This window comes from Nicotiana sylvestris, chromosome 3 (genome assembly GCF_000393655.2).
Source record: "Nicotiana sylvestris chromosome 3, ASM39365v2, whole genome shotgun sequence".
Lineage (NCBI taxonomy): Eukaryota > Viridiplantae > Streptophyta > Magnoliopsida > Solanales > Solanaceae > Nicotiana > Nicotiana sylvestris.
Window position 1 is genome coordinate 205,428,976 of NC_091059.1, and position 8,882 is coordinate 205,437,857.

Genomic DNA, 8,882 nt, shown 5'->3' on the forward strand with positions numbered 1-8,882 from the left:
TATTATGATTCTATTGATAGTACTAATATATCGTCTCTTATTGTCTTCTTGAGCTGAGGGTCTCCTGGAAACAACCTCTCTACCCCTAAGGCTGTATTGTGGGTTGGGCCTTGGCCTAAATGGGCTAAATGGGCCGGGCCAAACGGTCCCGGGCTCTGGCGGGCCGGTCTCTGGCGGTCCAGGGCCAAACGGTCCCGGGCTTAGCGGTCCTAGAGGGTGGAACCGGCCCACTACGGGCCTAAGCCCACATGGTCCCGGGCTAAATGGGCCGGGCCCATGGGCCTAAGTGTTCCGGGCTATTTTTTTTTTTTTGAATTTTTTTTATCTAAAGCAATTTCTTGTAAATTTTATATATATATATACATACTATATATACTATATATAATACATACTATATGTACTATTTATCTATGTATCTATATCTATATCTATATCTATATCTATATCTATATATATATATATATATATATATATATATATATACTATATAAATTGCTTATATGTATATATATATACACTATATAGTATGTATTATATATACTATATATAGTATGTATTATGTATACTATATACATATATATAAGCTATATAATTTACAAGAAATTGTCTTAGATAAAAAAAAATAGTCAAGACCCGTTTCTTCTTTATTTTAATAGTACAACACAAACACAAGCATAGAAACTTAACATAACTTAAATTCAGTACAACTAATGAAAACACATGACACGGAAAACATAAAGATACACTACTAGGCTCAACACATACATGTCATTGTTTAATCACTACCGCCTAGTATTCTCTGCTCCAACCACTTAAATTTGTCTTCCAGCTTATTTTTTTCTTCTTTCACCTCTTTGAGTTTCTCCTTCAACTCTGCAACTTCTCGTTTGGATTGTCTCTCTCTTTCCCACTGCTTCAAACATAAACAATGAAGATACTGCAACTTTTCTTTGTAGTATTCCTGCTGACAGGGTTCATCAATCCATACCTCAAAATTGCAAACAGGTTCGTCGGGAACCCTATAAAACTTGTTCATACACGCCCAGTAGCGGCGTCCAGCTTCACCATCATCCCAACAGTCTTGCATCATGCATTTTTTGCCGCACTCGCACCTTGGCACATAAAGGGGTTCAGACATTTGTTAAAGCGTAAAGAAAAACTTTGAAGAACTAAGAATTAAGAAATGAGTGATGAGTGAAGACTTGAATACTTCAATTTGAGTTTGAGAAATGAGAGAGATTGGTGATTTTGTAAGTAAAAATGAAAGAATGAGGGGGAATTTATAGTTGAGAATAGGGAAAAAGTGTAATTATAAAAGGGTTGGGGTTAAAACAGAGTTTGGTGTATATATATATATATATATATATAGCTAATGTTATATCGAAATTCGAATATAGCTTATATACTATACACTTAGTAGTTAGTATATTGTCGTATCTTATATATTGCCTTATATAAGATTGTATACATTAGCTATATATATTAAGATGAACTCGGTATCAAAGCTGCAAATTAAAGTTTACATCTAATACTTGAATTAAAGTTCAATGCCTTCAACATAATACTTCAAATTAATCTAACAAACTAAAACATTAAGCATAATACGTCTAATAATTTTAAAATAACACAAATTGTCTCAAATCAACTTAAAATCTTAAATACGAATGTCTGGAGAACGCGCAAGACAACTCCTTAAACTGTTTGTGCCCTCCTTTGGACGACGAGTGTAGACTCGACCACAGTTCTTGCACTTTATTATGTAAACTTCTTCATTTTCTTCTACCACATTAAAGTGTTCCAAAACAAATGGGTGCAATCTAGAATCACACGGGCATGATTTAACTTGAATTAAGAATTTGAGTTTGAGAAATGAGAGATGAGTGAAGACTTGAATACTTCAATTTGAGTTTGAGAAATGAGAGAGATTGATGAATTTTGGAGTAAAATGAAAGAATGAGGGGATATTTATAGTTGAGAATAGGGAAAAAGTGTAATTATAAAAAGTTTGGGGGCCAAATGACTATTTTTTAAAAAGCAAAACGGCTAAAATTGCATGCCAACGACTACTTTTTAAATTTCAGACCGTTGTTTTTTTTTTTTTTTGAAAAATAGCCGTTGGGCCCGGTTGAACCGGCCTAGGCCCGCCTGCCGATCCCGGGCTCGCGGGCTATTTGGTGAGGACCGGCCCACCGTGGGCTTTTAGGACCGGTAGGGACCGACCCGTTTGGCCCGTTTGCTAGCGGTCTCGGGCTGAGCCCAGCCCACAATACACCCTTATCTATCCCTTAGGGTAGAGATAAGGTCTACGTACATACTACTCTCCCCAGACCCCACTAGTGGGATTACACTGGATCGTTGTTGTTGTAACTTATTTTATCTAGAGATAGTTAAACCTAAACTTGCAGCTATAATCACATGGCCACCTGAAATGTTAGGCCGTGAGGTTCTCTCAATCTAATTCAGCATTTTCCGTTTTGTTTGTTAAATTTTCTTTGTATGGTCTTTTTAATTTAAAACTCTTTTTTTTTTGTGCTGGTGTCTTAACAATATTAATGCTGCTGACCACAGCTGACTCAGTACTCGTTTTCATACTTTATACTCCAACACGAAGTGACGCACGCACATATGCACCACTCTTTTTCATAAATATAAAATCCTTTACTTCTTTTTTTTTTTTTTTTACGATAAAGGGACAAAAATATACCTAACGCATGAAAAATGGCTTACAAATAATTTTCTTATCACCTTTTGGTCTAAAAATACTCTTAATCTGTATTTTTGGCTCATGAATACCCTTCAAACTAACGGCCTAATTATTAATATATGTTTCTACCGTCAAGATACATATCATAGACGGAAGATAATCAAAAGTAATGTGACTCAAGTCATAAAATAAAACAAAAAGGGAAATAGATTGTGTTTTCCACATGCCCTTCACCGGGGGTAAAGCAAATTAAAGGGGAAAGAGGAAATTGAATAATCCGGTAATAAGTTTGTGCTGTATAAATAGGAATTGCAATTAATTTTCAAGTTGGCAACACCGGGTAATTATTTTAGCCTTGATAGGCACTATGCGTTATTTCCTCTATTTAAAAATATTAAATGTGTTTCATAATGGAAACAAGAGAACAAGAAAAGCATTAAGTGTCACTAAAAAGGTTTTTCTTTTAGTTTTTTAAGTGGTAGGTATAATCGTCATTAAACGCTATGTTGCTAATGTTCATAACGTTATATGAAGAGAAATAAGAGCGTGTTGACCAACTTTTAAGCACTTTTTAACTTTTGGATGTGTTTAACAACCAAAAAAAAAGGCTTAAGAAAAGTTAATACCAACAAGTTGGGTAAATCTAACTTTTTCGAAATTGGCTTAAAAGTCATATTACTTTGACCAAAGACATTATATTCTAATCCCTTATTAAAAAATTTAATCTCGAAATTACCCCTCAGTAGAAAATCCTAAAATATACGATCTCTTTCTTTTCTCTATTTTTGTTGCAGCCTCTACATTTTTCTTCCTCTTCTTCCATAACTTTCCCCAACTTCAGGCCACGTAAGTATATTATTCTTGTTGAATTTCAATTCCTTTATAATTTTTGGAATTATAAATATCATAAACAAGTCTTGGTATTAAATTTTTACCCATTAAAATTGAATACTACTGTTACGATCCAAAATCCACTAAGGGTCGTGATGGCGCCGGACACCGCTGTCACGCAAGCCAATCATAAATACTTAATTTAGGCCTTATTTAAATAATTTTGAAAACTATGATTTTTCCTTCAATTTTACTAGTAAAAGATAACCGTATCAAATTAAATAGAAATGGTTAGGAATTAATACAAATACACAATAATCATTCCAGAATCCGATGTCACAAGTGCATGAGCATTTACTAGGGAATGAAATAAAATACAATAACTGTCTGGAATACAATTGGACAGGAATGAAATAATACAGTACAATACTCTGAAAGGGGCTCTGTTGGCTGCGGATCGTCTCGCAAGATGCAGCTCACCTAAGTACCCGCATCAACCATGCAGCTATGCCACTAAGCCACTAGCCACACATGAACCTATGCAACAAAATGCACAACAAGTGTAGTATGAGTACGAAAAAAATGTGTATCCAGTAAGTATCCCATCTAACCTCGAAGAAGTAGAGACGAGAGGTTGACTTCGACACTTACTAGTGGTCCAATAATAATATATAAATAATGCGAATAATCATGGATTCATTAAAGCGGCAATAAACTCAAGTAAGTCAAGAAACAAGTAAACATCTCTCTTTACATTTAGGAGTCTCCAAATTTATAATCCATTATTTATCAATTTATCTCAGACCGGGGAGGCAATATCAATTTACAAATCTCAAGCAAACATTACAAGCATGCGCAAATCATGCCGAGGTCGTACGGCCCGATCCAACAAATATTTAAATTGTGCACTGCCAGAGGGTCGATGGCGCGAACCATAGATGCATCTATTTAATCTTCCGAGGCGTTCGGCCCGTTCCAAAGTTAAACACACACAGACAGTCAATCAAGAAGTCATCAGGGAACAATTATCCAAAAAAACCAATTCTCTTTTAACAATTTAAGAAAATGAAGTTTAATATTCTTTTTTTTTTAGAAATTCATTTACTAATTCGATGTGATTTAAGCAATTCAAACTGTCAATAAGATTACAAATATTCCAGGTATAGCATGCTTTTGGGTTCTAGACTACCCGGACTTAAACATAATAGTAGCTACGCACGGACTCCCGTCACCTCGTGCGTACATAGCCCCCACAAATAGAAGCACATAACCAATTATTTCACATATGGGAACAATTCCCTCTTACAAGGTTAGAAAGGAGACTTACCTCGCTCCGAAGTTCAATGACCGGCTTCCAAGCCCTTCCGACAACTCAAACCGATGCCTCAACGCTAAAAAATTAGCCAAATAAAAGGCAAACCAATAAAAATACACCCTAATATTTATAACAATTCAATTTATATAGAATCCCAACTCCGCTCGAAAAGTTGACAAAATTTCCCTCATGCCCACGTGCCCGGATTCTGGAATTTTTTGAAGATAAAGTTTACTCATAACTGTGAGCACGTGATTTTTGCTTCATGAAAACTACTCCAAAAGAAATCGGAAAAGAAATAAAACAAGTTACCCCCGGGTACAATTTTGAGGATTTATGTGACATTTTGATAATTGTTCTGTCCGTAAATGCTCGCCTCGCTATAGTTAGAAAATACAAAAATACATGCTGCAGGCATTTAGGAATAATTGGTGCATTTAGGAATTAGTTAATTATACTTTGGTTGTTTAAAAGCGAAAATCACAAAATACGCATTTTTGTTGTCATCGTAATTTTATTAAAATGTTTTAATTCGTGTGATATTTGTTGTTAGGTATTAATTAATATTTGTATGTTTAATTTTGGTTTTTAGAAATTTTTTCTAAATTATAGGAGGGAAAATATCTGATTTGGGCCGAAAATTCAACTGAAAATCGGGCTCAAACCAATACAGTGACCCAGTCCAAACCAGGTCTTCCAGGGACGCCCCCCAAACGACGCCGTATGAGGCGTTTGATCTGAACCGTCCGTCCCACCTAATCCAACGATCCCATAGCTTTCCCCAGCACCCGGACCGTTTAAACCTTAGGCCGACCCATTCCCATTTAAGGGAGACGACGTCGTTTCCTGGTGCCAGATAGATCCTGTCCATAGATCCAACTCGATCCAACGGCGAGGATCTAATCCCTTACCCCATATATAAATCATTCATCACACCCCACGCCCCCATCCGAACACCCCCCCTTCATCGTCCCAAACTCAAACCCAAACCCTAGCCGCCCTAAGCTTCCTTCGCATGAAACCCGGCGGCATCTACGCCGCCGGTCAACCCTCTAACACCATAGCACCTCCTTTCACTCCCTGAACCCAAATCTGTTACCCCTTTGCCTCGAATCATCCCCCTTCATCTCGAATCTTGATTTGAAGATTCGAGCCCAACCCCGATCTACACCAACCCACCCCGAATTCATACCAGCCACTATCCTGCCCTCACTCATAACCAAACCAAGCTTGGTTTGGTTCGAATCTACCCACAAATCCTCGAGCCCCAAATCGGACTGTTCGAACCCTAGAACACAAGAATTTTTGGAATCCGGCCAGATTAAACGGAGGGTTGGGTCTAATAGACCTTAATCGAAGTGTTCTCGGTTGAGAACACCTTGATTAAGGTCTGTTCGGCCTCAAATGGGCAAATCCAGTTCGGGCATGGGTCGCCTGTGTTTAAGCTTTTCAGAGTGAGTTCACTTTTCCTTTTCTGTTGTTGTTTTAGTATTATTTTAGTTTATCGGCATGGTTAATTAGTTTGTTTGTTATTTCTGGAATTTTCTGTCAGTTGTTCTCCATCTTCGTAAGACCTTTTATTCGGTCGATTGTTATTCTATTTATGGTTGAATATGTATAGTGATATACATATTTCAATTTGTTTAATATCGTCGAATCGATAATGCCTGTAGTTTCCCTGTGTCGTGCAAAATTGTCAAAGACAGTTGATGCCCTATTCGTGTTGTTTGTTTGGTCGACTGTTTGTTCTATGTTATAATTAGTGTAGTCGATTAGATAAACGTCGTCGATTAGTCTATAGAACTGAATGTTCAAATATTCTGATTCATATAGCTTCGTATGACTAATCGAATCATTGACGTTAGCTGTTTGTCTGACATTATCTGGGAATGGATTGTAGCTGCATTATAATAGCTAGAATTCAGTTTGGGGCAGCTTGAATTTGAACTTGCAGAAGTTCAAAATGTCCTACTGCTGCAGTGAGGTAGTACAGTAATAATTAGGAGCTAACAGGGGTAGTTTGAGGTGTGAAAAGAGCATAAATGAGTAGTTTAAGATGGACTGACAATAGGGGTACTAAAATAGCATTAAACTAATACAATAATGGGGAACAAAACTTGATAGCATGGGGTTAATTTAAAGGCTGTCAGCTGCCCATACCATTGGGGAACAAAACACTTGTTAATGGGAAATAAAGGGGTATGGGCAGAGTTAAGAGCTGGGGGGGAAACGAGGCAGCCTGGGGCTGGCCTGTATTTAGCCTATAAATAGGCTTATTTGAGGGGAAAAACGGGGTTGGACATCAAAGGTTAAAAAAGGTTGGACATCAGGAATTGAGAGAGGTAGAGTTTAAAGCTAAAGCTTCCACATTAAAGAGTTTTGAGTGTTGGGAGATAAAAAGAAAAAAAAGCAAAAACAAGGCTGGTCCTTCTACCTTTAATGGGTCAGTCCAATTTAAGAATAATATAGAGTAAGAGTGTGCTGGATTTTTTATCATAACAGTCAGAAGCTACTGCTTTTCTGCATCTGTTTCCTTCTTTGCTTAGCTCGTATTTGTTTTGGTGCTGCTGAGCTGCAAACTGGGTCCTTTACTGGTAGAGCGCTGTTTCAGTTGAGTTGTTTTTGGTTTTCCGAGTTCACTGGACCTCTGTTTGGCTCAAATCTGTTGCTGTTTCTTTCTCTACTGGTTATTTTTTTTCATGCTGGGTTTGTTTGGGCTTCACAAATTTGACTGCTGGGTTGCTAGTTGCTGAGTGCTGCCTTTCTGTTGCTGCTGTTGTTATGTGTGTGCTACTGCTGCACTGATCATTCCTCTTCTTCTTTTGCTTTCCAAATATCAGGTACATCACTGATACACTGATCAATGTAGGCTGAAATTTGAAGCATGAATACAAAGAAATGATGAAGTTGAAGTTATTTTGGAAATTCACTTTAGAAATTTATTGAACATTAGTTGTATGTATGACAGTGTACTTTCTCTACTAGAATCATGTAGTTAACTATGATGTAACTGAATCTTTATACAGCTCATTTAGTTGAAGAACTCTACGTGTTGCTTATAATGAAAATGGATTGATGTTGTAGTAGCCATGTTCTATTAATTCATTATTGTGTTTGTCAATAAGCATGTTAGGTGCCCGATAGTTCTTTCTTTAAACAAATGGTATGTTTTAAGTTGTTAGGAATATGGTTTGATTAAGACAAACAGCACATCGCATTTCAGCTTTTTCCCCCTTTTTTTGTTTATAAATGTTAAACGCATATCAAATGAGTTGAACAGGCCCAATTGGAATAAGAGTGGCCCAGGCCGAATTTAACTTCATACACATTAGGCCTGGGCCCATAACTGCCAAACGGACTACCCGTATCACGTCCCTCCTTCAATAAATCACGTTTGAAACTTAACTATAATGACTCATAAGTATGTAAATACAGTAGGACCTTTCCGTTTTGTTAGAGACAAACAAATATAGGAAATCATAGTTTGCTTTTAGGTTTGCCTTTAAATAAAAGGAGATGAGCCTCGCCCAAATAAAACGCATAAATTGCGGGGCCCTCGTTAGATGTATATATTAAATATTTAGATTCTGGAACGGGCCATTTATCAAATTTCACGGTTTTTCCTCAAATAATAACACGCTAGTTCTTTAGGACGCGTCTCAATTAATCCTATTTTCTTAAACTCGGGTGTGCATTTCATGCGACCCAAATCCAAATCCCCAAAAATTAGATAAAAATATGTTCCGAATTGCGGGTGGATTTCATGTGACGCAATCCAAAGACATGTTTTAAACGATGTTCACATTCCTTTAAAAATATAATAAAAGCGGTAAAGAGTTAAAATCTGCACATAAGTTCATATTTGTATAAAATCAGATAAATAAGCCGAATATGACAGTTGAGCGACCGTGCTAGAACCACGGAACTCGGGAATGCCTAACACCTTCTCCCGGGTTAACAGAATTCCTTATCCGGATTTCTGGTTCGCGGACTGTAATACAGAGTCATTCTTTTCCTCGATTCGGGATTAAA